Source organism: Chelonia mydas, chromosome 7 (assembly GCF_015237465.2).
Source record: "Chelonia mydas isolate rCheMyd1 chromosome 7, rCheMyd1.pri.v2, whole genome shotgun sequence".
Taxonomy (NCBI): Eukaryota; Metazoa; Chordata; order Testudines; family Cheloniidae; genus Chelonia; species Chelonia mydas.
The window spans coordinates 11,336,627-11,362,763 of NC_057853.1; the positions used below are offsets into that span (position 1 = coordinate 11,336,627).

Sequence of the window (26,137 nt, forward strand, 5' to 3'; positions counted from 1 at the left end):
TGGAAGATGAGTAAATTCAATAACTCAATTACCACTGCACCAAAGTAACATTTATCAAACACTGGCCACAGCAGTTTGTATCTTTAGCTCCCTGCATTTCAATGGCTAGGCATTTGAGTGAAGGTAACTAATCAATTTAGGAATGATTAAATAGAAATTTGTAACGCTCGGCATTATTAAACCTTCAATCTTCATTACAACTGCTTAATGATTACATCATGGCTGTGTAAAATAAATTGACAATAGCTGGAAACAATCTCATCATAACTGAAAGCGAAAATATTAGAATCGCATTCAATCACAGTCGAATAGAAATATATACGTGCTGGGTTGCAAACACTGAGATTCAAAAGTGTTTCAAATCTGAAAGACCAAAAAAGTAACACACTAGCATCTAAGACTGAAATATTTACATTAAAAAGTTGTATTTGGATCACCCATTTGCCTTAAATTCAGTTGAATCCTGATGACTAGAGATGAACAAACAGGTCTAGAAAAAAATAAGAATGGCCTTCTATGGATCATTGCATTAATACACTGATTTATATTTCTGAAGTGCTATATTAGAAATGTAAGTTAATTTATTGAAGGAAAATTGTAAGTGAAGTGGCTTCTGCTCTTTGGCCCCTTCAGGTTGAATTATACCACTCTACATTTTATCGGTAGCCTGATAGCTGGTCTGTCTTCTGCAACCTTTAGCTTCCAGAACTGGAAGTTTCACAGCACTGGTCACTATTCTACCTTAACACTCAGATAGCAAAAATAAAATATACCTTTTCTATACCTCCCATTACCATCTCCTCAAGAAACTGAACGCTCATATTCAAGAGACCCCCCCGCCCACGCTCCTGTTTTTGAATGATTAGTAAAGTGAAAGCAAAACTGGAATAAAAAACATTTTAAAAAAGTATTTATCAGTGATTTTTTTTTATTATTTAGAAAAGGTTATACAAGCACAGAAATATTTCCAAAACAAGTAATCGTTAACAGTTTGGTGGGAAAAATATTATTACCCTCTACCACAAGGTTCAAAACTGTCCAGGTTACTAAAACTGGCAATGTGAATTAGTTACCAAATACTAGAGACACAAGGTGGGTGAGGTAATATCTTTTATTGGACCAAATATTGGTTTTTATACTGCAGCATAGATATAATAAAGCAAATGTCCTTAGCAATCATAAATGTAGCCTCTTGCTTCATTTTCTAAATTGAGTCTGGAGAAAGGATGACTACATTAAAGTGGAATAGGTCTATCATTTTCTTCCAATCCCAACTTTACTCATGATAAAAGCATTTAGCAAATGCTGTCATTATGTCAATGGTCTGCTCTTTTTAAGCTGAGGGAACAGCTCCCATTAAACAAAAGCAAGTCAGCAAGGGGTCTACCCATTCTCGGTCCTTTATTTATTTCTTTAAACTCACTTTTGCCAAGTGAATGGGAAAAAGAAGATGAATCTTCTGGGAGAATGAAGGAGCAAGCTGTGAAATGAACCACAGAATAGACAGTGTGGCTCTTGGCCCTATAAAGTTACAGCACACACGCCTACTGTCCCAGGATAACAAATGAAGACACGTGTTTAAGGCTTGAGTGCCAAAGGGTAGCATTATTAAAGCATGGGTCATAAGGTTAAATGCACAGTTATGGTCTGCTTAATTAATTTATTTCTTTAAACCACTAAGTTAAAATATAAATGTTTGGGCTAAAACTTAAAATCTGTGTTTCTTTCTACCTAAAATCTCCATGTATATGGGTTGCACTATTATGCTCATATATTAAATAAAATGTGTTCACACAAGGACAGGCCCTTTCATGTGAGCTTCCATTTCTTTTCCACTAATGAAATGCATAATTATTCCTTAAGGTTCTGGCATCCAGCCACTTTGAATTCTTGGTATCTGGTCACTGTGAAGATTTTATTTGTTGGTGTTGTCTGTATCCCATCTCATAAGACACAATCTCTCAGCTTGGTTCATTAAAAATTATTCTTTAAACTGTTAAATGGAAAACTGAAAAAAAAAAGCAGGAAATAGGGAAATATTAACCTGAAAAGTCCAGGAAAACACTCCGAGCTCTGACTGAATACCAATTTACTGCCACTGGCCAGCTTGTAATGAAATATAACTATTGCTGACGGCTGATATGCTTATAGAACTGACTGCAAGATGTACCATGCCCAGCAAGGATTTGATGTATACCAAAAAAGAGGTCTGCAATAAAGGCTCCATGGTGCCAGAGTAATGTGATGCAAATTAAGATACTGAAACTGAGACACACACAGTATGATGTGAGGGTTACCTCTAGTTCCCTTGGCTGTAGGAATTTTATATGTCATAGTTTTAAAAGCAATTTCAAATAAACAGGTGCTGCCTAATGAAATAGGTGTATGTGTGTGTCAAAACTTCAGTTCTTTCACACAGACTGGAGGTGAAATCCTGGCCCCATTGAAGTCAGTGCGAGTCTTTCCATTTTCTTCAATGAACATTGAATCAGTCCTAGGGCACCTGGTTCTAAAGCTGATGGACATGAAAAATAATCATAATAAAAATAATTCCCAGAATAGTTTTTCTGTAAAGTACGCGGCATATGCAGAACACATGAAGGTGAGACATGGTTTAAAGTTCTGGAGGTTCTATCAGGACCATCAACATAAGTCATTTGTGGGATACAGCAGCTGTCCCAAACTCATAGAGATAGAGCCTGTGTGCACATACCCTCATGTACTCCCTGCGTATGATGGAAAGCTTTTATCAGTATGACTTTGGTATACCAGCATTACTCCCACAAGTGAGTTCTGTTGATCATCCCCAAATTGCCATATGTTAAGCACAGCGGTATTAAAAACCATGAATTGGTTGGAGATTGGAAAGCCCATGAGATCGAAAAAGCGCCTTTTATCTCAGGATCACTGGTTTGAATTTATCCCAGTGACCGAAAGTCGTTACCACCTGACTGCTGTTCAGGGGCCTATGTGAAAGTATTCCGTGGGCTCAGACCAGTAGCTAGTGAATGTAATTAAAATCTCATCACAACCGGCACCCTTGATAGGAGTCTGAGAAGATAACTGGAACTATTTAATTTGCACGGTGAAAGAAGTTGCCTCTTACTCCAAAGCAACAGGCTTGAGTTGTACTAGAAGGACAGCGAGAGAATTTGCCCTGTCACGGTCTACTCCAGACTGTACCATGAATCTCTAAAATCACAACACCCTTGTTTGTAAAGACAGGAAAGCCTGCCACGTTTATGCAGTGGCATGTAACGCATTTTCTCCATTCCCATCCTCAGGGGTCTGATCCAAAATCGATTAAGTCAATGGAAAGACTCCCATTGATTTCAAGTGGCTTGGGATCATGCCCTAGTGTCCAATGTAAATTTGAAAAAGTCAATAAGTCCAAGTTTCAACAGCTTTCTAGACTCATAGACTTTAAGACAAGAAGGGACCACTGTGATTATCTACTCTGACCACATAACAACAGCCAGACTGAGTCAGACCAAAGGTCCATCTAGCCCAGTATCCTGTCTTCCGACAGTGGCCAGTGCCAGATGCCCCAGAGGGAATGAACAGAACAGGTAATTATCAAATGATCCATCCCCTCTCGCTCATTCCCAACTTCTGGCAAACAGAGGCGAGGGACACCATCCGTGGCTAATAGCCATTGATGGACCTATCCTCTATGAGCTTATCTAGTTCTTTTTTGAACGCTGTTATAGTCTTGGCCTTCACAAAATCCCCTGGCAAAGAGTTCCACAGGTTGACTGAGTGTTGTGTGAAGAAATACTTCCTAGTTTGTTTTAAACCTGCTGCCTATTAATTTCATTTGGTGACCCCAAGTTCTCATTTGGTGACCACCTTCACTTGCAGGCAACAGAACCGCACTCACCAACTCCTGTAACAGACCCATAACCTCTGGGTGAGTTCCTGAAGTCCTCAAACCATGATTGTTTTATAACCAAGCACAGTGTACATCACAATCAGATTATATGTATGGCGTTGTAACAACTGTACCCAGAATGCCGCTGCTTTTTTTTTATTTGGAGCGGTGTGTCAGTGAAGAACAACAGTGTCCTCCTTTAAGCATGTTGAGCTGATCTAAGATGGCGGCACTGTATGTCAGCAAACCACTGTGTAAGTATTCTTGTTTTAATTTTACAGGCTAATTCAATGATCCTGAAAGCGAAGGTTGGAATACAGTGGCACAGCCAGAATTGCAAAACGCTATTGCAGTCTTTTTAACGTATCGCTGTTGGTGCTCCCAGTTCTGGCCGGCAGTTCCATTCTGGAACTTCTCTTGAGCAAGAAATGCTAAGTGTGAATGCTGCGGTGCTTCTGGACATGCACCGATGGGGTATTTATTTGCATTTGCTGCCAAACCCAGAGCAAGAACTCTAATCAACCAACCCAGTGTGCTACCTACTCCTCCCTTTTTGAACACTCATAATAGAAAGGGAATTTACTTTAGGACTGGTACCTTAACTTGACTCTCTATACACATTTACAGTATTTACAAGACTTTCTTTATAATAAATCACAAGTTATCATGGCATCTACTTAATGACAAGAAAAAGATCAGGGAGAAGCAAACCGCTTCTTGTTTAGTTGATTTTGCAGAGAATCAGTGCACACAATAAACACTAGCAGATCAACATTTGATCCAAACTCCATGACTCTTGGGCCTTTTTCTAATTATAAGCAGTATTTACACCTTATCTATCTAATCTGTCCAACTTGAATGTGGTGTAACAATGAATCACAGCCCATGCTGAATTTTAGCACAGCACCAGAGGTACTGAAGTCTCAGATATACAGCTTATGCCTATTTATCAGGGAGAGTAAACAGTGCATCTTTTCACGTTTAACTCTGTGGTTTGTTTAGATTTTGCAGACAGTTTTAAGACTTGCTACTGTCATATATCCCACTTATTTTGCACTAAAATTAACTGCAGAATAATTGAAAGCAGATGTAGGGTAATAATGCAACAAACAGGACTGTCTTGTTATCAGCTCACAAGATAGCAGACAATCCTTTCTATCTTCTTTGCAGAGAGATCTTTTGTAATGATTAGTATTGCAGCAACATATTACTCATGCTAGCGGTATGAAAATCTACCATCGGAGGGTAAAGAATACAATCTTTGGGAGAACAGTAACAGCTAGGACTCAGAGTAAAGATATTTGAGTTCAGCTCTCCAAATTTCCGTGTTTTAGTAATTTTATTCATTTACTTTACGGAGAAACAGAGAGTGCAACGTGGAATAGTAAAGCTGATCTGAAATGTTTCAGCTAGATGTATTTTAGTGAGCCAAGGTAGTGCTCATTTAGCGAAAACCTCACAGTGGTATTGGGTGCATCACTGAATAAATGCAACTTCTGCTCCTAAACATCCAAGTGTTTATGGAGCAGGATAAATTTATCCCTGAGTTCACAAGATGCTACTGAGGAAGTTATCACTATTCTGTTTAACGTTTTTTCTAGGCATTTATTGCTGGTGAACTGTGCCTAGCATGGCAGTTAATCATTTGGGCACATCAAGCATTAACTGTTAGCAATCTGACTGGCCCATCACTGTTTTCAGTCAGTTTAAAGGCTATATACCTAATTATACCCATCATGTGGATAGAGGTGAATAGTGCAAAGGATACTCTATTCTGATTGCCGTGTTTGGAACGTCAAATGCATAACTGAGATGCTTGTCATCTGGGATAAATATAACCCTTTGGATGCTGGCCCTCCTTTACACCTGCTGTCACACAGTAATTTATAATCAGAGGAATGTTTGAAGATTACAGTATTTGGTGGATTCTGCTGCAGCAGGTGCATTCCACCTGGATGTACCCAGCACCTTTTCAACTTGTCCAGTAGCTAAATCAGTCACATTTATAAAAAACCAATACAAAGGCTAAGGTGGTTTCTTGAACGCCACTTTTCTATGCCTCTTCCTCTCATTTCTTTCTGAACTGTTAGTATGGCTGTGTATCACAGTCAGAAGAGAATGGGAAAGAGATTTAGATGTCTGTTTGGCTGGGTTTTTCCCTGTATAGTTTTCTCTCTACCGATTGTTCCTAAACAAGACATTATGGCTCAAACGTTCTTGCTACCTTAATGTTCCTTGTACAATGCACATTTAAAGTTCTATTTACTTCCTTCTGAGTTGCAACAAATGCAAAAACAAGCAAACCCAAAAGCATTAACCAGGTGAGATTTTTTGTAAGTGACTTAAAAATCAAACCCATTTCATTAATTTTTTTAAAGCCATTTCCTGGCCAAGGTCTTTGTATGGCACTTCTTAAGCAAGAGCAAATTTCTGAAGCTGAGTTATAAACCTATGAAAAATGGAATTTACAATGTAGGTACCAACACAGTCTTAATTGTATTGGTGCAAATGATGCCATTCTAACACAATAATCAAATGAGTTTCATATAAACTGGTCTATAATCCAATAAAGCAACAGCCTCTTTTTTTAACCTTTATCAATCTCAATCTGCAATATTTACATACATTTCACAGAAAGGGGATGAAAGGGAATTGGAAAAACTGACAGGCAAACTGAGATAAGTGAGAAATAACCCATCATTATGGGAAAAGACGCAAAAGGCGGCATTATGTAGAAATTTTATCTAGTAATTAATGATCTATCTGGGAATAATTACATGTGACTCACTGCTCCCATTTTCTTTAAATGAATTTAAAAGCTATTAAATATTCCCTCACCAATAAACAGCAAATGAGATACTGCTTAGCAGCTTTTGTCCACAAGAATTTTATCTTAATCAGTGGCTATGGATAGCAATGAGGAAAAGTGGTTTGGTGGATACAGTTGTCATGTAGCTGAGAAAATGCACACTACAAGGAATGTCTAAAAGGACTGGTAATGGCATATGGAACTTTGCACTCTATAAGGTTTAAGCCGGGTGAGGTCTGAAGCCATAACACCCTCCAGCCAATGTGAGGTTGTGTGAGAGGTCTTCTCCATCCAGCTTTTATTGGCTCAAAAGCATAAAGCTGGTGGATTGGTATGGACTCCAGCATATGGAGCAGATGACCAAGATACCTGAGCTGCTGTTGAGTCACTTGGAAGGACATTGGAGGCAGGTTGGTCTGACGCCTGACATCCTCATTCATAATGTCATGAAACTGCTATATGCCTTCAATGCATCGTTGCTGTTTCATGTTGAATGTGTCCAGCTGGCAAATTTGTGTCTCTGTGGTGGCCCAGATTTCAGAGCCATACAGAAGGACAGACATCACTGCTGTTTGATGCATACACATCTGAGTCCAAGCTGATATGTGGTGTTGATGCCCTGACGCTTCCAAAGGGTGTTTCACTCTTACTTGGACTATACTATGAATGTTGTTGTCAACTGAAGCTATACTGTGGCTTATGTCCAAAGGAGCAAGACGGTCTCAGGACATTTCTTAGCAGATAGGGGATGCACATGAGAAACAACATCAACATTTTACAATGCTATTGGACCTGGTTGGCATTCTTCCCATGGAAGTTTAGGATTGAATGAGTATGACAGCTGAACTACTTTCTTACTAACCCAGTGGTCACAATGGGCAGGATGGTATAGGTGAGGGTCACAATGTTTACGCTGAGCTATTCTACGGACAAATAGTATGTCAGTCTCTCATGCTTTCCAGTTCCAGTACAGCACATCCCCTTACATTCATTTTATTTAAAATCAGTTGGGGAAAAGTAACAATAAACTAACCCAGCACGGTACCAGACATAGGCGCCGACTTCCCCTCTTTCCTGTGGGTGCTTGACCCCCCTACGTCTGCCCCTGGCCCCGCTCCCACTCCACCCCTTCTATGAGGCCCTGCCCCCATTCCAATCCCTTCCCCAAAGTCCCCGCCCCCTCCCTGCCCCTATCCCAACTCCTTCCCCAAATCCCTGCCCCAGCCCTGCCTCTTCCCATGAGTGCGCCACATTCCCGCTCCTCACCCTCCCTCCCGGAGCATGCTAACACTTCCAAACAGCTGTTTGGCGACAGCCAGGCGGGAAATGCTGGGAGGTGGGCAGAGGAGCAGGGACACGGTGCACTCAGGGGTGGAGAAGGTGGTAGGGAAGGGGGTGAGGGGAGCTTGGCTGATTTTTCCCCATGGGTGCTCCAGCCCTGGAGCACCCACGGAGTCGGTGCCTATGATGCCAGATAGCACCCAGAATAGGAAGTATCTGAGAGCTTCCAGCATCCCAGGTAGAGGGACAGATGCTTTAAGTTTTGGTTGCCAAACTACACCACAGGTCAGGTTCTACAGACAGATTCTGACTGTTTGCCAGAAGCTGGGAATGGGTGACAGGGGATAGATCAATCGATGATTGCCTGTTCTATTCATTCCTTATGAAGCACCTGGCATTGGCCACTGTTGGATACTGTTCGATACAGGATACTGAGCTAGATGGACCTTTGGTCTGACCCACTCTGGCCGTTCTTATGATTAGAAACAATGTTAATGACAAAATAACACTGTTCAAAATATTTCTCATCTTTCAGCAAAATGGCTGATGAAAATTTATATGTATTTGGTGCCTGCTATCGCTTAGAATCCAGCAGGCACACAGGAGTGTGTGTTGTGCACACTGTTCCTCATGCACATTGTTAGACATAAAATTAACCAGATGTGGTTCCAGCATGACACACATCCTGGAATCTGCAACTGTCACAAACTGCCCTTCATAGTTTTTAAAAAGTTAAAAAATAATAAGGCTTTGATTCAAAGCACTATCTATCTGCAAGTTTTAGTTCACTGAATAGGAAGAGAAAGGAGGGGCCAGCAGTTAGAATGTTAGCCTGGGACATTGGAGACCTGAGTTCAGTTCCCTGCCCCTGCTTTGCAGACGTCTCTGAGCCCAGACAAGCCACTTAGGCCCCAGGAAATCAATGGGAGTTAGGCACTGAAATACCTTTGAGGATATAGATCTTACTCATTCTCTGCCTCAGATCCCTGTAAAACAGGGATAATGATAAAATAAAAAGGGGGATAATAAATCCCTATTTCACAGATGTGTTGTGAGGATATTACATTAAAGATGGTAATGGGGGGCATATAATAAGCATCTAAGATAGATATGTAACTCTCCTGGTGATGAGACCATTAGCATTTACTGAGAACTGACTATGTGCGCAGTACAGTACTAACCTATGGCTAAATCGTATCCCTGCCCAAAAGAACTTACAATGTAATTCTGACAATATGACCAGTTCTGGAGGGGAGCAGGCACAAGTGACTTTGGTTGCCTCTGGTTTTGGGATGCCCAAGTTGAGATACCGTAAAGTGTTTAGAAGGCTGAGCAGCCAGCTGAAAACTCTTTAACGTGCGTCAGCTAAAGGCCGGCAAAATTATTAACCCCTTCTGAAAAATCTTTGCAGGTGTGGGTGCGCACATTCTCTCCCTTTCTCTCCTCCCTGGATCTCCTGGAGAAATGGCTTGCTGAATAGCTTTAGGGAATACCTGTGTTTTAAGGAGAGTTCTGCTGGAATAGAGTGAGGTTTTCCTGGTGTGCACGAAGTGGGAGAGAGTTCACATGCAAGGGGCCGTCAACATGTCGGAAGGTACAAAGATGAGAACGATCCATCTTTGAGCAGCTGGGGTGGAGAGAAGAGGGAGAGAGGCTCAGGAGAAGCAAAAGGAAGAAGACGAGAAGCAGGAGGGATTGCAAGCAGATGTGTAAGCAGAGAGGGGTTGTGCAGGTGAGGGCAGAAGCAAGAAATTTGCTGTTTTAGCAGGATAGAGCCATCAAAGTTACCTTCTTTTGTTCAACTGTAGCATAAACATCTTCTTAGAAAACAGAATAAAACCTTTCTAAGCAGAATGTGGCTAAGTATATTATTTTAATGGAAAAAACCTGGTATAAAGCACCTTTACCTGCCCTCGCCCACCCCCAACCAAATCCCCCTACTAAATTGTTCATTAAAATGTTGCTTGACAATTGCCATTGTGGACTCTTTGCTGTTATCTATGGCCAGCATATATTTGTGGAAACCTTTAAAAGGCCCCCATCTGGCTTTGCCACTGAATTTGCTCTAATTGTGAGAGGTGAGGATGTGCTTGCACCTCATTAGAATAAGCTCACTTGCCTTTGAGTCTGTTTTATAATGGCACAAGTCAAAGAAGCATCACCTTAATGAGAATCTTTGTAACATGTCACAAGGAAATGTATCTCAGCTTCACTTGCAACATAGAATCCCACATAAAAAATGGAAACCCTAAGTTCCTTTTTATTCATTGTCTCTCTCTCTCTCCATCTAATCACTCTAAAATGGTGTTTGACCCTACAGTACTAGGATTTTACTATATATTTTAAGTAAAATTTAAGTGTGAATTTTTGCATATATCTGTATTATCTTACTAATATATGAGCTGATCGCAGCAACATATTAAACCACAACAGAATCCTAATTCTTCTGCCATAGTAAGGAAGCAAACAGCTGATCTCACTACCTCAACCCCCAGAATTCAAGGGGGGAAAAATCAACCAACTAGCTGAGGATTAAAGCCATTAAAAGAGAAAACAATAAACACAGCAACAAAGAAAGGACAAGACATTTCAGTGTTCTCTCAACAAGGCCTTCACCTACCTTTCTTACTCACACTCACAAACAAAATGAAACTATTTTTCCTATAGGCTGTGAAGGAAGAAAAAAGGAGACATTGTTACTGTTATTTCACTTTCTTAGGTGGTACTAAGATATATGCCCTATAATTATCAAGAGACTATATAGATATTTTTTTCTAGGTAATTATATGGAATATATATCGGGGGGGGGGGGGGTGGAGTGCCCACCTTCTTCTGCTACATTTGTGATGCAACCCACACATCTGCCATATCAGAGCTACAGAGCCAGATTCTCAGCTGACAAAAGTGGGCCCAGACTCCACTGAAGTCAATGGAGCTATGGCTAGTTATACCAGCTGAGAATTTGGTTATCAGTGTTCAAGTTTAGTACGGCAGACTTCAGCAAGACTGGTTGGTTCAGGTTGAGTTCACTCCTCTCCTTCAGCCCTACATGTGACACTTCACTCAGGACTTGTCTTCCCTGCAGAGTTAACACAAGTTATAATTTAACTGTTGCTCCTAACTTGAGTCCTGCCACAAAAATCCTTACCACGAGTCAGGTAGTGCTTTTAAAGTGCCTGTCAAGGGCTATGGGCCACAACTTGAGTTAGACTGACTTGTCAGCTGCTAATGCAATAATTCTGTGTAGCTCAAGTGTTATTTTGCATCATGGCTCTCTCACTCGAGCTGGGCTATCTCAAGGTGTCAGCTCACTCAAGTTAACCATGCAGTACCTCATAGGTAGGCCATGTGTCAAAATGGGTTGCCCACCACTGACATAATTTTTTGGACCAGCTCTAGTTTGGACACTTAGCATTGAAGTGAAACATCTTCCAAATTAAAATGCAGTTTAGTAGAGTAGAATTGAAATGGTTATTTTCATTGTCCACGGTTTAATACAACAGCTACACATTTTAAATATAGCTCTCTTGAATGATTTATTCCTGGGGGAATTCTGTGCCACTGCACACATGCATAATTAATGAGCCACACATATTTTTAATCTTTTGTGCAGAAAAAAAGCATCTGCTGAAAAGTTGCTGCAGTTCCACCTTTTTCCCACCAGTGGGAGCTATGGCACTAGAACAGAGCAGCATCAGCAGAAAATAACTTTGGCTGAAAAGTTGCTGCAGTTCTACCTTTTGTCCACCAGAGGGTGCTGTGGTGATAGACTAGAGCAGCGGCTCCAGGCCAGCTAGGGAAGAGAAAGAGGCTGCAGTGCCTTCTTCACAGCGCCTCTTGGGCCAGATCAGGAGACAGGGGCTATGGGGAGACAGTGTGGGGCTGCTGGGGGGTCAGACAGGGCTCATAAGGGCTAGTGAGGGAGGACAGACTGGGGCAGGGTCTGAATGGGAGTGGAAGCACAGGGCCACAGGGAGAGGGGTTGCAGGGCGACATGGAGATAGGGGTGGGGATGCAGAGCTACAGGAGGAAGGGGGATGGCTGTGTGGGGGCACAGAGACACATGGGGACAGGGGGAGGGGGTACAGGGCTGGATGGGGATGGGGAGAGTGGGTGTCTGAGTTGGGGTGGAGGGACACGTGGACTGGGGCAGATGTTCTTGATTGAATGGGAGAGGCTAGGTGTCCGCTAGGGTCTGCATGGGGGAAGTGCCCTAACAATCCCTCCTTACCCCCCCCCCCCCCAAAAAAAACCCTGTTCTATAGTTTTCCCACCCATACCCAACAACCATCCAAGTTCACACCCACCCTCCTTCCCAGCAATTACTTCCCTCTCCATCAGCTCCTCCATTACCCCTGATTCCCCCAAGCCTTTGAATTGCTTCTGAGGGGTGTGGGAAATACGGTTCTGTATTGTAGTTTAAATGAATTATTACTCAGAGTTCTCTATTAATATGCCTAGTAAGGAATCTATTTGTCAAAAAAAATTTCCTGAATCTTTTTTGTTGTCTGTATTGTTACAGATATACTTGCTAACAGGTATTTTGAAATAAATAACCAAAAATAATTGAAACTGGTGTGATTATATCATGTTGTTTTGAAAAATAAAATACACAGAATTTTGCAGAATTTGAAAATATTGTGTGCAGAATTTTAAATTTTTTGTTGAAGAATTTTTAATTTTTTGGCACAGCATAAATAGTTTTGGGAATAGGACCATCCCATAAAATCATGTGGTACACTTTACAAAAGTCACTGTTGCTCTGGTTCTTTCCCTTCTTTAATTGAGGAGATCCGTATAATAATTGTCACATTCACTTATATAAAGCTACTCCAGGGAAGATATATGAACATAATTTATGTCTGCCTGTGCAAGGTCATTAGCTCACAGAAGAAGTCTGTGGCAGACTTAATCCAAATCTCCTGAGTCCCAGACCAGGACCACAAGATAGTCCATTCTCTCTAAAGTCCCAATTCAGTGATCAGTCTGACAGTATAAAAGAGGCCCAAGTGAAGAAATTATATGAAGTTAATTGAATCAGATTATGAGGTTACTATTTGGTGAGAAAAGCAGTAGTAGGATCTATGGATGCTGAATTAGCCTTTTTCATTCTGTAATCTTCCATGGGTCAGACTGGATGATCATGATGAGCCATATTTGAGCCATTAGTGATTATCTTAGAAAGTCATGGAGAGATTCTAGAGGACTGGAAAAGGGCAAATGTAGTGCCAATCTATAAAAAGGGGAAGGACAACCCGGGGAATTGCAAATCAGTCAGCTTAACTTCAGTACCCAGAAAGATAATAGAGCAAATAATTAAACAATCAATTTGCAAACACCTAGAAGATAATAAGGTGATACGTAAAAGTCAGCATTGATTTGTCAAGAAAAAATCATGCCAAGCCAACCGAATAGCTTTCTTTGAAAGCGTAACAAGCCTTGTGGATAGAGGGGAAGCGGTAGATGTGGTATATCTTGACTTTAGTAAGGCTTTGAGTCTGTCTCACATGACCTTCTCATAAGCAAATTAGGGAAATATAACCTAGATGGAGCTACTACAAGGTGGGTACATAACTGGTTGGAAAACTGTTCCCAGAGAGTAGTTATCAGTGGTTCATAGTCAAGCTAGAAGGGCATATAGAGTGGGGTCCTGCAGGGATCAGTTCTGGGTCAAGTTCTGTTCAATATCTTCATCAATGATTTAGATAATGACATAGAAAATACACTTATAAAGTCTGCAGATAATACCAAGCTGGGAGGGGTTGCAAGTGCTTTGGAGGATAGGATTAAAATTCAAAATGATTTTGACAAACTGGAGAAATGATCTGAAGTAAATAGGATGAAATTCAATAAGGACAAATGCAAAATACTCCACTTAGGAAGGAACAATCAGTTGCACACATACAAAACGGGAAATGGAGTATTGCAGAAAGGGATTTGGGGTTCATGGTGGATCACAAGCTAAATACGAGTCAACATTGTAACATTGTTGCAAAAAAAAAAAAAAGCACAAATATCATTCTGGGATGTGTTGGCTAGAGTGTTGTAAGCAAGACGGAAGTAATTCTTCCATTTTACTGCACGCTGATTTGGCCTCAACTAGAGTATTGTGCCCAGTTTTGGGCGCCACATTTCAGCAAAGATATGGACAAATTGGAGAGAGTCCAGAGAAGAGCAACAAAAATTATTAAAGGTGTAGAAAACATGACCTATGAGAGAAGATTGAAAAAGTGAAGAAATTGGGTTTGTTTACTCTGGAGAAGAGAAGATTGAGGGGGGACATGATAACAGTTTTCAAGTATATAAAAGGTTGCTACAAGGAGGAGGGAGAAAAATTATTCTCGTTAACCTTGAGGACAGGACAAGAAGCAATGGGCTTAAATTGCAGCAAAGACTGGACATTAGGAAAAACTTCCTAACCGTTGGAATGGTTAAGCACTGGAATAAATCGCCTAGGGAGGTTGGGGAATCTCTGTCATTGGAGATTTTTAAGCGCAGGTTAGGCAAATACCTATCAGGGATGGTCTAGATAATACTTAGCCCTGCCATGAGTGCAGGGGACTAGACTAGATGACCTCTCGAGGTCCCTTCCAGTCCTACAATTTTATGATTCTATCATGGTCCCTTCTGACCATAAAGTCTATGAGTCTATGGTTTAAATGTGTGCTGCTTCCTGAGACCTGTAAGCCCTCAAAGGCCAAATATGCTAGCTGCTGAGTAAGAGAGCCTGTCCCAGGAAGATGGCCCTCTGAGTAAGGCCAGAATGCATGAAAGAAGAGGGAAAAGCCCCACAGAAGAGAATCATCTATCTATTTGGGGGAGGGGTGATGATATTGGAAAAGAAGGCAAACAGACCACAGTTTAAAACTGCCAGTTGAAGTGCATTATTTACCTAAAATCTGATGATGATGCAAGAAGTAAATTATAACCAGTAAGAATCTTTAATTTCTCAGTCATGCTCAGGGCCAACGGCTTATTAAACTGAATTGGCTCTTGGAAATAATCATGCAGGAAAGCCTATTTTGGCACTGTAAACAAAGTAAAATTATTTCATTTTACCATGGCATCCAGCAAAATTACCAATAAATAAAACAATTGGCAAGGCTTTAATGTCCAGAAGAATATAAGACAGAGTAACAAACTAAATCATGCAATTGCTGCCATGTTATGATGTGGGTAATAGGCACAATGGACCCAATTTTCCGAACTTCATAATAATCTGAAAAGCCCAACGGAGTGCTTGCTTTTTGCTTGTTTATTTTGCTTCCTTAACAAGGGCTCATGATTAATTTAAACTGTATAATTCAAAAATAGTTAGATCATTGTTTGGGCAAGCTTAGTAGAGTTTTTAGATATACAAATATGGCAAGGTGTATTGGAACAACTGTGTAAATGATGAAGCAGCCATTGTATTTACCTTTGTCCCCTTTACTGACTTCATTATCACTTAGAATCTGATCTTGCAAACCCTTACTCATGATCTGAAGTGGGTATGCCAGAAGAGGAGAAACATGCAAGGCATACCACACACATCACTGCTCTGTGCAAGGCCCTAGAGAATTACAGTCCTTGAGCACCGAGGAATGCCGAGATAGCTTGGCTGGACATCTATGGGACATCCATTGCTATACGCTTTCAGAGCAGTCCTGTTTCTGCGGATGGAGGGTAGGGGACAAGAAACATGGGCAATGTTTAGCCCTTCATCCACAGGAGCAGGGCTGCTCACAAGGGGTGTAGCAATAGGTATGCTTCTCCTCCATGTGAGAAAGCTCCTGGGAGCAGGCTGTACCTTATGTACTGGTGTAGAATGTACACTCTCTCCCTTTGCCCCAAGGAACTCTGGGAGACATTCTACTTGCCTGAGACAGAACAGTTCCCTGAGGTCTCTGTAGTGTGCTCTGTATTGCCCAAACAATGGCCTGTGTCTAATGATTATGAGAGAGCCCCCCGCTAAGGACTATTTATATAAGGGCTGGAAGGATCAGGTCCTCATATTAATATCAGCTACTCTAGAGTTCACCAGCACTGAATGCCAAATGGAAGGTAAATCTGACCATCATCAGGCATATTGTAGTGGAAACAAAGATCCGGCAGAAGGCTAGTTCCAAACTGGGTGTGTCTAAGCATACAAATAAATCCACTGGCAACCTTTTAAAGGGGCATCTCCCATGCCATGAACCGTCACTGTGTTCATGAATGTCTGTGCCCACCATTCATCTAGGATTGAATTTGTGCTCTGAATAGCAGAGTACGGTACTTACTTTTTTTTAACAAAATGACGGATGAACAGGCCCCTTTAACGGGCAAAAGTGTTAAACAGATGGAATGTACAGGAAGGATCTACACTCATTATGAATGAAGCCAGCATACGCATGTCAACACCTCACCTCCAAGGTGGAAGCAACTACTTGGTGATGAACAAAACCGAATGTTTCAAGCAGGGATCAGATGGGAGGCAGGGGAAATAAATCTGGTTGAAAAATAGGAAAATTCTTTGTGAAAATCTTAATAAAAAATGTCAAACATGGATTTTGTTTTTATTGGTTCTTTAAAAGGGGTTTGGGAGAAGGGTGATTGGGTGGGGAGGCAAGGCATTATTCTCTAAATCTCCATCTACCACCAGGCTTTACTCATGCATGATGCAAAATGATAGGCTGCTCACAGTAGATTGTGTAGATCTTCATAATATGCTAGGCATTTTTTCTTGTGCTCCTTGACAGCAATGAAATAGTTAACAATGCTGACATTTAAATTATCGCTCTCCTTCAGAGTCAATATCCAATTCCAATGCCAATTCGCATTCCTCTCAGAGCCATTTCACATTGTGTTCTCTTAGACAACACTTCATCAGCTGCCCTTCAATTCAGGTATTGAAGGTTTTCTTTGTAACCAGAAGGGCAAGAGACTGAATATTGTCTTTTTTGTTTAATGTTTTTATTTCATACAGGGGGAAAAAACCTTAAAGTGAAATAAGAAAAACAAAGGGACGTACAATATAAAGCCATATTTGTCATATCAAAAGAAGCCACAGGAAACAGGGGAAAGATGACATGCAAGAACATGGCATGTGAGACAGAAGAAATACCCTACAGAGCCCAGAGACTTATGTTGAAATTCTGGTCTCATTGTAGTCAATGGAAGTTTTGCTACGATCTTAAAAACAAAAGCTTAGATTCTGGAGCACAGGATGGCAGCTACCCCAAAAAAACACCAGCTTGCTGAGCCATGAGATGCTGATTCAATCCAAAACCCGTTCTGAGCCTGGGGCTGAGTATTATTTTTGGCATAATTTTGCACCCTCTCTTATTTCATTAGCCACAGTGTTATACAGGGATTTGTATATGACCCAAGTGAGAGAAATCTGCAAATAAACACTATGGTTGCGGGGGGGCCGGGGGATCTATGATAGTGGCGAATTGCCAGTAAAATGCCGATAGCAGTGAAAGAAAATACAGTGGAAGGGAAAAGCACAGAGAAAAGTCTCGTAGAGTTTTTGGGAAAGGAACAGTGATGAGAGACAGGGGAAATGAGTTATGATCAGCTGAAACAAGGTCAGCTGGCTGAGATATGTGGAGAAAGGCAGCTCAGGGCCAAGGAGTTGACAAAGGCATGGCTAGCTGACCTGCTGTAATCTGAGGACCAGAAAAGGAATGATGGTCTAGTATTGGAGGTAACATCCAGCCCATTGGCAGAGAGTCCAGCAGGTGGGGAAAATCTTGGAGACGCCTTCCTAAAAGGAAGCAGGGAAGAGGCTGATAGAGAGAGCAACTGTGTTCCATCCAGATCGATTGCAGAACTGCAATAAGTATTGTGGACAAATCGACAGCTAGAGCAAGGGAAGGTGCAGCTGGAGAGGGACAGAACTATGACTGGAAACCCAGCTGCTTGCAGATCAGGAGCAAGAGACAGCAGACTGGGAGAAGCAGCCCCAGCCTGACAGCAGGACAAGGATCATCATCACCAGCTCAATACGGAGAGACAGCGCCAGCAAAATCCTAGTCTGGTAGGTGGAGCCAGACCCCAAGTACCTGTCCCAGTATGTGGCATAGATGCCAAATTATTTCAGTGCTTTAGGGACAGGAACGTGTTTCTAAATGCTTTTAAAATGGGGCATGACTTGATCCAGGAGGAGATGGTAAGGTACCTGCTCCACTTCTGTCAAAGACAAAGGCCCCAGACATTTTCACTCAGGTGGAGAAAGTGGACTATAAAGATTCTGGGCTATGTGAACAAGCTTTGATTGAAGAGGTTAAATTGACCCCTGAGGAGTATAGGAGAAAGTTTCACGGAGTTAAAAAAAAAAGGGGGGGGGTTGGGGGGAGGATATGACCTATGTTGAGGTGTCAACCCAAATCAGGGTTACATAATAAAATGGGGAACTGGTTGGGGAGTTATCACTGTTGATGAGGTCTATGAATGAATAGACTTAGAACAATTCTACAAACTCTGTCACCCAAACCTAAGATAATTTTTTAATTGACAAAGAGCCTAGAGACGTAACCCTACCTGGGAAACTGGCAGACCATTATGTGGATAGTTGGCCCAGGTTTGATAGAAAGCCCAATAGGGATGGAATGAGATCAAAAGACAGGGACTGAGCCCATACCAAGACCCAGCATCCAGGGAGAGGGAAACCACCTCTGAGAAGCCTCAGGATGAGTGGGGGGAAAAGTAGTAGTCCATCTGTGTCCAGCTGGGTCACTTTGCTCAGGATTGCAGACCGAGGCCCAGAGCAGTGCTGAAAAGGCCACCTGTACCCCAACCTCACTGAGTTACCTGGATAACTGAATCTCCAGAGGGAAGGAATCAAACAGCCCATCCACAGACGGCATATAATGTTCATACTAAGCCATCACACCCCAAACCACTGCCCATCTGTGATGCTGCACCCTTCTGGCTACAGATCCATTGGACCTCCCATGGAAGCACAAGGTGATAGTTAATGGGAGGATAGTCTTTGGATGGAAAGATATTGGGATTACTAACACTATAGTGAAACCCCATGTCATGAAACTCTCAAATGCTCCCAGGGTGTGAAATCTGGATTAATGTTCCCAGTATAAAAGCCTTCACTCTGCCTACAGCACAGACCCATTGTGGTGTATCACTACATGTAGCAGTGAAAAGCTCTGGCCGGGGAGGCAGTTGGACACTACACTCCTAAAATTAGCAGCGTAGATGGAGGAAACACTGATCACGTGCTTAGAGAGCCGTGTAGGGTACGTATCCTGAGGTTCTGTCATATCTTTCCTCACCGGAGCAGAGCCTCACTCTTTTAACTGCTATTTATACCCATGCTAGGAGGCATGCCGTTGTCAGTGTTGACGTAAATTAACCTAAGACTATTTTTCTCCATCCAGTGCCTTTACATAGATCCAGTTATAGGCCATTATTTTATTCCTTTGCATATTGTACTAGACAGAAGCATCTGTTTAGGTGCAAATCCCCCTTTTTATTGTACCAAATGATTGAGAGTTCTCCAAAACCTGATAGGGTGAAATTCACTTGTGTGTAAAAGGCTAGCACTGGGCCTGTGCATCCCTTCCAATTTCTATTCTAAAGGTATAAGTGGGATTTAAACAGTGCATAGGCTACTCACTGAGAGTACACAGTTATTCTTTTTGCCAGGTATGGGATTAATGTGCAGACATAGAATCATAGAATATCAGGGTTGGAAGGGACCTCCGGAGGTCATCTAGTCCAACCCCCTGCTCAAAGCAGGACCAACTAAACTAAATCATCCCAGCCAGGGCTTTGTCAAGCCTGACCTTGAAAACCTCTGAAGAAGGAGATTCCACCACCTCCCTAGGTAACCCATTCCAGTGCTTCACCACCCTCCTAGTGAAAAAGTTTGTCCTAACATCCAACCTAAACCTCCCCCACTGCAACTTGAGACCATTACTCCTTGTTCTGTCATCTGCTACCACTGAGAACAGTCTAGATCCATCCTCTTTGGAACCCCCCTTCAGGTAGTTGAAAGCAGCTATCAAATCCCCCCTCATTCTTCTCTTCTGCAGACTAAACAATCCCAGTTCTCTCAGCCTCTCCTCATAAGTCATGTGCTCCAGCCCCTAATCATTTTTGTTGCCCTCTGCTGGACTCTTTCCAATTTTTCCACATCCTTCTTGTAGTGTGGGGCCCTAAACTGGACACAGTACTCCAGATGAGGCCTCACCAATGTCGAATAGAGGGGAATGATCATGTTCCTCGATCTGCTGGCAATGCCTGTACTTATACAGCCCAAAATGCCGTTAGCCTTCTTGGCAACAAAGACACACTGTTGACTCATATCTAGCTTCTCGTCCACTGTAACCCCTAGGTCCTTTTCTGCAGAACTGCTGCCGAGCCATTCCGTCCCTAGTCTGTAGCAGTGCATGGGATTCTTCCGTCCTAAGTGCAGGACTCTGCACTTGTCCTTGTTGAACCTCATCAGATTTCTTTTGGCCCAATCCTCTAATTTGTCTAGGTCCCTCTGTATCCTATCCTTACCCTCCAGCGTATCTACCACTCCTCTCAGTTTAGTGTCATCTGCAAACTTGCTGAGGGTGCAGTCCACACCATCCTCCAGATCATTAATGAAGATATTGAACAAAACTGGCCCCAGGACCGACCATTGGGGTACTCTGCTTGATTTATCCATCTTATTTTCCACGCTGATATGCCTCCAAGCTGATATTACTAATAAAGGAATCGAGCATCCAGAATTCACCTGGATGTGTGGTTATCCATTGTTGTTGGCCAATATGTTACACAGAGTTAACTGCAGAGCAGCTGCCAACATTTAAATGCCAAATCACTCAATGCCCAGACGTGGTGAAGCAGTGGTGAGATATATCCATACCGGTCTCCCTATGAGTGTTTCAGTGCTATAAAATAACTGTTGATGAGGAAAAACAGAAATCCTTTATTCAATCAAGGATCAATCTGGATGATACTGACTGCAATGAATTGTGACAAGCACATGGGTGGCAGAAGGGTCCATCTGATTAGGAGTCCATCGGAAAATGAGACATGTTAAGAAAAGCTACTAACTGCATTTTACTTAGTCTTCTCTACAGCAGTCTCCAAAGAATACAGTTCAGTCATCCTTGTCATTGCTTGATATGAAATGGGGCCAGGAAGGTGAATGATTGTCATCTTTTGCATTCCCATGGGATTGTCAGCAACTTGGAATGTCTCTTAAAATACGACCAATGACCTCATTAATCAACACCCCACTTTGCAAAGATCTACAAGCACTTGTAATAAGGCACTGCAGCCTGTTAGATTGACACCATTTCCCTCTCTACAGTTGGATCACAGTTTTCTTCCTTCATTTTTTGTACTTACCAAATGGTGAGAATTCTAACAACACCTCTCAATAAAAAATCTGGGACTTATGTACATTTGCACTGGCTTATGATGTGAGTTGTGCTATTTCTCAGGAAAAATATGCCTTATTTGAGAAAAAATAGGCAATTTCTTTGGTACTTGCCATGACACCTGACACCAAAGTGGGAGGGAGCACAAATGTTGTGGAACTAAGTATTTGCCTGAAATATAGCCATGTCCAACACAACCTTGAATGTATCCATTCGAAACATATTAACCTTGAAAATAGTTATTGGATCCCTGTTTCCAGCTCTGTCCCCTTTCCACGGCTCTTGGGTGATGTCAAGCCAGTACAACTGGCTCTAGGTTACCCACTCCTCCTGCACGCCAGTCCAGGTATAGGGCTGTTGTGAGGTGGCCAATGGCATGGTTAGGAGAAAGAGGTCAGAGCAACGGTACTCCAGCCAGTGTAATCTGGACCATCCTTTAGGCTGAGAGAATGGGCCTGAAAAGGTGGCTTCTTCCCACAGCTGACCTTCAATCCTGTGTTACTTCAGTTTGGCTGCATCTGGGGATCTGGTCTGTATTCTTTATGCAGTTTTACATAAAGGGCCAGATCCTGCTCCAACCCAAATTAATAGCAAAACTGCCGTTGATTTCAGTGGAAGTAAGGTCAGACCCAAAGAAACCAGGAAAAAAAAGAGAAAACAATAGGGACGAAGAAGTTTTTGGTCTAGCTATTATTCATCATGGCTGCTGCTGAACTGCAAAGAAACAACCACAGCTTTATTCCAAACCTAAGTCTGAGGTTTAGAAATTGCTGCAGTTACAGGACCGCAGAGATTTACCCCATTCCAACTCCACCACCACCATTACAACAACTGCATGTTTTAATCATAGAAAGAATGTCGCCCTCATATTAAAATGATCAAAACCAGTTTTTAGGGCATGTGAGTCAGCAAAGTCCTTAGAGGGTAAAAATGTAGCCACGGTAGTAGTCATTGTTTCATGCAGAATGAAGAGAGAAAGTAATTCACTGTCCTTTTGTGTTGGGAATAGAATAATGTATGTGATTTTTCAGTTTGAAAAGGTATTTTGTAATCCTATTTACTGCTGAGTTAAACATTTCATTGTTTGCCATGACTAATCCATGGATTTGAAGGGGAAATTCCACTTTAAGGTGTAATGGAGCTTCTTTGCTCCTCTTTTGAATGAGTATTAAATAACACCATTCTGAGGATAAATTTGCTCAGATATTTTCCAGCATGTGCTCTAACATACTGATCATAAGTACAGTGAAATAGTGGGTGCTTTGGATAACAAATGCAAATTCTGTTACTCTAATGAAACCAGTGGAATCTTCACTTAGAGAAACCTTCTAATTAAATGAATAAAATTATTTTGAAAAGATGTTCAATGAAGGGCGCAGAATAGGATTATTCTACTCCATCAAGCATCCTTTTGATGTTTAATGAATCCCCAACGCCAGGTAAATTATGGTTTTGTGTTCACTGCACACTTTTAAATGAGATTATAAAGAAAAATCTCCAATAAAATGAGTGGGCCAGATATATTTATATAGAGGAGAGACAATCTCTACGCTGATCATTTGGAAATGTGATTAGCCAATTAGTTGACTATATAAAGAACACTTCAATAAGTGCAACACTATTAAAAACAGACTGCCAATTGGTACTTTTTGGAATCACAGTGCTTATGCACTGATTAGTGGGGCCTTCATGTTAAAAATGTTAAGATATTTATTAATGAGCAGTAAAAATGACTAAATATTAGCAATGTAATACAGTCCCAAGAATTTGGATAGTTCAGTGAAATTCTGTAATGTGCACTGGCACAATACCTAAATGTGTCAGTTTAAGAGTTCAATTTTCTCTCAGGCTATACATGTAATTGTATGTAACAGATACCACAGACATGGAGGTGATATCAATGCAAAAGTGCTCAGTGTCTGTCTGACTCTGCTTCCAAGAAAGTCAATGGTCAAACTCCTGTTGACTTCAATTGACGCCCGAATAGCTAACACTAAGTGCTTTTGAAATTCCCACCTGTAATAAATTGTGATGCCATGTGATTCAGTTACGTTTGTGAGCCTCACCTGCCCACTCCTCACTAATCCATCTTCCATGAGACTACTATCAGCATTCCAAACTTCTAAGCTGCTTCTTTCAACCTTGCAAAGATCGGTTTTCTCCTCTTTCCCCTCGGCTCATCGCCCAGGATGGGGGCAACGGTCAGACTTGGAACAGTAACATACATTCCAAACATAACAATATGAGATCTTAAATTCTGTTATATCTTGTGAACCTTTAGAGCTAGAAGTGGGCCCTTTCTGCCAATAGGAAAGGGAGAAATCTCGTAATTGCACTACATGTTGTTTTTCATACGTATCATGCAGCATCTTACAAACGATGGGCCAGATGGTGCCCTCTTATGTCAAAAGTCAAGGGAGGGCCCAAAGTGAGTAGGAAACTTTATGAACTTGAAGCTGTCGCACGCTCATTTCCTGTGGTGGCTGAAAAAAAGGGTGTGCCCTCCAACTTTGCAGATGTCCTTGGATTGAAATTGCCCTTTTCTCACTCAAAATTGCCCTGTTCTGTTCATTCCCTCTGAAGCATCTGGTACTGAATATTGTCAGAAGATAGGATATTGGACTAGTTGGACCACTGGCCTGATCCAGTATGGCCATTCTTATGAGTCATTGGGAAAGTGGAGTTAGAGGGAGAAGGCCATGATGCTTCTTAGGCTCAACAATTTGGGAGTTTTCGTAAGTTTTCTGCTATTTTTTAACCCCTCCATAACTAAAATCGGAAGGTCTGTGTTAACAGCTATATAATTTTCATGGTGAGCTCTGTAAGTTAAACGTTATTTGTATTAAAATATCTATAGTTTTGATATAGGTTATATTACTGAGAAACTTAACAATCCTAAAAATGATCAAGAAGATAAGAGTCCTGTATACTGTAGGTGTACTTTATGGGATAAAACTTTCGTTTCACAGAAAAAGGTTGACACTTTTTTTCTCACCAGAACAGTAGGACTATCAAGATTACAAAGATGGGAAGCTTATGGGTGGTTGTACTTTTCTAAAAGAACAAATTTATTCTCTAAAGTACCTTCAGACCGTTCTCCAGCCAACCCTGTTGACCCTGCACCAACAGGAAAGACTTGATAGGACAAGATTCTATACTGTGTTAATATAAATGAATATGTCAAACTCATGATTGTATTCACCTGTTCAGTATAGAGCAGTCCAGTGGGAGATGTGTAGAAGTAAACTTACAAATACTTTCACTGATATAAAAACAGTGAGTTTAAAAAGAATCCTAAATGTAAGGTTGATCTGAAGTCAATGGGTGTCTTGCCCGGGCTTTGGCTCAGGTACTAAGGCCTGTGAAGTCACTAGGTCTTAAGCACATGCCTAAGTGTTTTGTTGAATAGGGAGAGACTTAAGCATGCACTTAAGCTCTTTGCTTTATGAGGGCCTTAGTACTGTATCTATACACTGAGCTTTGTTTGCATGTAATTGTCTCATCACAGGATAATCAATTTATTCATTCTGAATTGCATAATATTGCATATCTGAATTGCATAGCCTTGAACAGTTAAAGAAAATGCAGATAATCTTAGCAATAGGAATATCAGTGCTTTTCTACGAATACCTTATCTTGCATTGTTAATAGTGTTTAGAGGAAATACAGGGTGCCTTATAATGTTCTTCACACCATTTAATAGAATCCTTCAGAGAAAGATTTAGTGGTAGGACAAATTTCCTTGCTTCTAAGATTTAGGGGCCAGAGTCTCATCTGGTATATGCCACTGAAACTCCACTGAAGGCAGTGAAGCTATGACAAATTACACCAAATGAAGATCTGGCTCTAGATCTCTATTTTCTAAGCTTCAGGGGAGTCAGAAGATTGTGGTCAGACTACTTCTTGCTCCAGGAAGAAGACATATAATATCCCAGGGTATGTCACTGTCACTGGCTTTTTATGAGCCTCCAAATTCAATCTGAAAATTCCATCTTGGTTTTTAAAGCTCTGTAGAGTTTCTGGTTGATATATTTAGAATCTCTCTGAGATTATAGTTAGTTACTTTTTCATCCACTTTGTCTGATCCTCCAGTCTTGGCCTCCTCTCTCTTCCTCCTTCCTAGTATTCATTTACAGCTGATAGTTGTTATGCTTTTGCTGACCCATCCATTCTTGGTTGAACTCTCTTCTCCCCTCTTTTCCCTGTGAGCTGAATTACTTTTTCTATTTAAAACTTCCCTTAGACCTTTCCACTATGCTTTAGCTTTTGGCCTTCTCTGTCAAAGGTGAGAGAGGTTCTCTCTCTCTCTTTCTCTCTGCGAGTTGATCTAGACTACAACATGATTTATTTTTTATGATATTACTAATCACAATAGTACCTCATGTTTATTACCCCAGTGGTTCTCAACCTTTCCAAACTAAAGTACTCCTTTCAGGAGTCTGATTTGTCTTGCGCACCCCAAGTTTCACCTCCCTTAAAAACTAGTTGCTTACAAAATCAGACATAAAAATACAGAAGGGTCACAGCACACTATTACTGCAAAATTGCTGACTTTCTCATTTTTACCATATAATTATAAAATAAATCAATTGGAATATAAATATTGTACTTGCATTTCAGTGTATAGTATATAGAGCAGTATAAACAAGTCATTGTCTGTATGAAATTGTATTGATTTTGCTCGTGCTTTTAATGTAGCCTGTTGTAAAAGTAGGCAAATATCTAGATTAACTGATGTACCTCCTGGAAGACATCTGCGTACCCCCAGGGTACCCCTGCATACCCCTGCTTGAGAACCACTGTATTACACAACTG

At 41.3% G+C, this 26,137-nt stretch overlaps 1 protein-coding gene and 1 long non-coding RNA gene across 2 annotated transcripts in view; one reads left to right on the plus strand and one right to left on the minus strand.

Annotated features, from left to right (window-relative positions):
- LOC122466605 overlaps positions 1 to 5,841 on the plus strand; it is a 164,234-nt gene extending 158,393 nt beyond the window's left edge. Inside the window, exon 5 of the long non-coding RNA XR_006292248.1 lies at positions 4,153 to 5,841. This is a non-coding gene — a long non-coding RNA (uncharacterized LOC122466605). The remainder of the gene's footprint in view (positions 1 to 4,152) is intronic.
- PDZRN3 (PDZ domain containing ring finger 3) overlaps positions 1 to 26,137 on the minus strand; it is a 198,240-nt gene that overhangs the window by 75,803 nt on the left and 96,300 nt on the right. The window lies entirely within an intron of this gene.